The sequence below is a fragment of the Etheostoma cragini genome, chromosome 15, assembly GCF_013103735.1.
Source record: "Etheostoma cragini isolate CJK2018 chromosome 15, CSU_Ecrag_1.0, whole genome shotgun sequence".
In the NCBI taxonomy this organism is placed as follows: domain Eukaryota; kingdom Metazoa; phylum Chordata; class Actinopteri; order Perciformes; family Percidae; genus Etheostoma; species Etheostoma cragini.
The window spans coordinates 24630160-24634245 of record NC_048421.1 but is presented as its reverse complement, the minus strand read 5'-3'; the positions used below and the strand labels follow the sequence as shown (position 1 = coordinate 24634245).

Here is a 4086-nt window from a genome sequence, read left to right as displayed (position 1 = left end):
CTCTCTCTGCTCTATTGTCCCAGCCTCTGTCTCTTTCTATCTCTTTCTATCTCTCTCTCTCTCTGTCTCCCTCTCTCTGTCTCTCTCTCTGCTCTATTGTCCCAACCTCTGTCTAATTTGTCTGCAGTGAATTTACATAAAAAACAAACATTTGTCTTTTCCAGACACGTGCTGTCATGTCAATTTATGTGTTGATGTTCAGTCGTGTGTGTGTTTGTGTGTGTGTGTGTGTGTGTGTGTGTGTCTGGATGCAGCCTTGGTTTTTAGACTTAGTCAATCCCATCATTCCTGCTCACTTGTCATCAAGGATTAGCACACTGACACACATGCACAGACACTTGTGTGTGTGTGTGTGTGTGTGTGTGTGTGTGTGTGTGTGTGTGTGTGTGTGTGTGTGAGAGAGACTTAAACCAGCAGCACAAGGTTGCAGTAGAAGTGGATTTTTGCTTATATATGAAGCTTGTTGTTACTATAGAAACAGCTTGTGTTGACCGTTAGCGGCACCAAAGAGCAATGTAAACTGGGGTTCAATATGAGCTCTACAATCGAATCATTGATCATCTTTTGGATGTGGAATAATAGAAACTGAGATATCACCGTGATAGTTTAATGGCGTAGGCTCTAGCAGGAGCTCCAGCTCTATTAACGACTCTCGGCTCTTCCGGCACCGTTGGAGAACGGCACTTCTTCTTCCTCGCTCTTTTCATCAACGAACAAGTGGTGAAGCAAGCAGAAGTATAGATATGCAAACAGATGATTATGGGGTTTTCATGCCTATTTGTGTCCCAGTCCTGGTAATGAAGATGTGTGCGTGCGTGCATCCGTCTGTAGAAATGTAGATGCACCCTAGCAGCAGCACTGTAATCTGCAGCCAGGGTCAGTCCAGCAACTCTCCGTTGGCCTGGAGCTGGAAAACCAAATCTGGTCAGGCCAATCACATCGTGTATAGGGTCAGTGGGCGGGGCTTAACACAATGACGGCAGAGTTGTGACGGTTCTGGGTGAATTCCCTGCTAAAACAAAGAAGAGGGCTGCTGCTGCTGGAGAACAGACCGATGGACTCTGAAGACCTGGAGTTAAACTCTGAAGTCCTTCTTCAAACAGGAAGATGTGTTCACAGTTTTAAGTTGAATCTACCAACCAGCGTTGCTCTGGTTGGTTGGAGCGTTATCCTATTGCATGCAGAGGGAATTTGAAAGACAACCGTTTATCCCGCCCCCTCGGATTGAGCCCTGCCAACGGGGAGTTCCCAGACCCAACACCTGGATGTGGGTCTGGCTTGTCAGGCTAGACAACTACATTTTGATTGACAGCTTTTTAAAAGACTGAACCCATTTACAGCCCAACATTAATCAAATGTGCGCACACACCCAGCTCTTTTGCCAAGAATGAGTCATTTATACATAATATAATATTCTCATTGTGCACATGGTCCAGTGTTTTCCACACCTCAGACTTTGCTTCCTTTGCCGGTGCAACCAAAACATAAAGGCCAGAGGCCGGCCTCCGTTTCACCTCCTCAGCATCACCTGATGGGCCCGGCCCCAGTCCATGTTAATGATAGAAATTAAGACCAAACCAAAGATCTTCAGCTCTAGCCTGGGCTCACATCAGAAACAAGGAAGCATCCACACCAGGTGCTCCCTACTTAGACTGATCGCTTCAACCTTTAACATCAGCCTACTAACAGACAGGGTCTGGATCCATACGTCGGTTAAATCCTCAACCATCCCATACATCAACATATATCCTCATCTATAAGTGAAGATGCGCCTTCATTGTATTAGTTTTATGACAGAATCAAACGGTTGGGGGCTGGTGATCAGATCTCCTGCAGCCGTCCCTACATTGAAGATGGAGTTGGTGGGGGGTGTGAAGGCGTTTCCTGTGAGAGTCACATGGTAGCACATTGTTTCTCTAATCAAATCACATTCTGGTACAGTCAGCTGTTGTTACACCTAGCCATATATGAAGACACACACACACACATACAGACACAGCAGCAGCATACACCAGCAGGCAAACCGGTTTGTATTCTAATACGCATACTCATTAATGGATCGCTTAGCAACAGCAGACGGTTGCCTAGCAACAAGATTACCAGCCAGCAAGTTGGGTGTGTTCAAAAGTCACATGTGTGTGTGTGTGTGTGTGTGTGTGTGTGTGTGTGTGTGTGTTAGTTTACATTACATTAGGGGTACATTCTTAGATGCATTGCGATTCTCTCTAGAACGATTCAATGCTCGATTCTGATCAGTTAATAATCCATATTTTTTAATGTGTTGATTTTTATTTAAAAGTGTGTCCAGACATCTACAAATCAGAAAACAGAGTGACTGAAGGAGGATGGGATAATGGACAACAACTCTGAGTTCAGGCAAGAGTTTAGAAAAAAACAAACAAAAATGGCCAAAAGGAAGAATTTTTTTTTTTAATTTTGTATATACGCACATGATCTAATAAGACATACATAAAATAATTTGGCAAAACACATAAAGCCTGTTCATTTACTTTATATGTTTCATGTTCTATGAAACTGATTATTATTATACAGTATATGTGTATAGATTATTGACTTTCACAAGCACGTTTAAGGCTTAAGAATGGAATGACTCCAAAAGGGTGGGGGTGGGGGGGCTTTTCTTCGGGAGTCCCTCAGGGGGACCGGCGCAGGATAGAAGCTTCCTCTGAATCTACCGGCTTACCTTTCAGATATGTAATATTGGGATATGACGTGTTATCGTGTCCTGTTTTACCGGCTGCGTTGCCGTACAGAGACGTCCCTTTCTGATCTAATGTTTTGCCTTTCACCATTTGGACATGGCACTGATGATTAATTATCAGAACTGTCATTGTGTTAATATTTGGTGAAAGAACCAGTAGTCAGTCCTACACTATCGCTGCAATATCGATATATTTGGTCAAAAATAATGAAATGTTGGATTTTCTCTGTACCGCCCTTCTCTAACCTGAATGGAGATGATTGGACTAGTCAGCCGGAATGAAAGTAATCAATTCTAATACCTCTCTCTCTCTCTCTCTCTCTCTCTCTCTCTCTCTCTCTCTCTCTCTCTCTCTCTCTCTCCATCCCCAGGAAGGGTTGACAGTGTGTGTGGGACGTCTGTCGTCGTGAGCAGTCATGTTCCGAAACAGCCTGAAGATGTTTCTGGGAGGCAAGCCCCGCAAGAACAACAACGGGGGTCAGTACCTCTGTGTGTTCAAACATTAGTGTCATCATATTGTCTTTGTGTTTATTCATAATCAGGATCAGGCTGGATCAGGCTTTGCCCCGCGCCTTCCACTCTTCCTCAAAAACCCCGCAGCTTCAGGACCAACAACACACTTTGCTACACGCTGAGAAAGGCTTTTAGAAGAACATGTGGGGGGTGCAACAGGGCAGACGTGCTTGGTTCTGTCAGGGATTACTGGACAGAGACCGTGTTACAGCATTTCCTCTCTAACTGGGACGTTTCCGGACCGGTGGGTGGAATTGCTGTGGACCAAGTCCACACAGACGTACACGGGTAATAGCTAACGATATTTAACCCAGGATATCCGGCTAATTTAAATAGCTCACCATAGGGCTGGGCGATATAGTCCCGGAGTCAGGGGGGTTGATCCCTATCATCAGGGAGACAAATGCTATCGTTGTTTTTTGGCAAGGTATACACCCCTAGTACATGAAAATCACGGCAGCAGAGCAGGGGTGGTAGGGAAATCCCTCTTTTCAGCTCAGTAAGTACTAGCCCCTAGGAGAAATTTGGATTTGGAAATCTGGTGTACATCTGGTTCAGGCTCATGGTAGGGATATTGGCAATATTCTACAATATGGTGCTCGCTGGAAAGGGGACCTTTTAGGTTTTTATTTAGGCCCAGTACTGAATCCATCTGACAAACACAGAGGTCACATGACTTCTTTACACAAGAAATAACACACATTTTCTCACAATTCCCCCTAAACTGTAGCTTTCTGTTATGGAGGAACATCAGGGACATAAAACTCACGGCACTCGAAGTTACAATATACCCAGACTACTGCACCAGTCTGTCCCCCAGAGGACGCTCTACAACGTCCCTGTTAGTGATG

The 4086-nt window shown here is 44.7% G+C and overlaps 1 long non-coding RNA gene across 1 annotated transcript in view; it reads right to left on the bottom strand.

Annotated features, from left to right (window-relative positions):
• The window catches only part of LOC117958474, a 19468-nt gene extending 18985 nt beyond the window's left edge, over positions 1–483 (bottom strand). The window contains exon 1 of the long non-coding RNA XR_004659729.1: positions 471–483. This is a non-coding gene — a long non-coding RNA (uncharacterized LOC117958474). The remainder of the gene's footprint in view (positions 1–470) is intronic.
• Between the last annotated feature and the right edge of the window lie 3603 nt (positions 484–4086).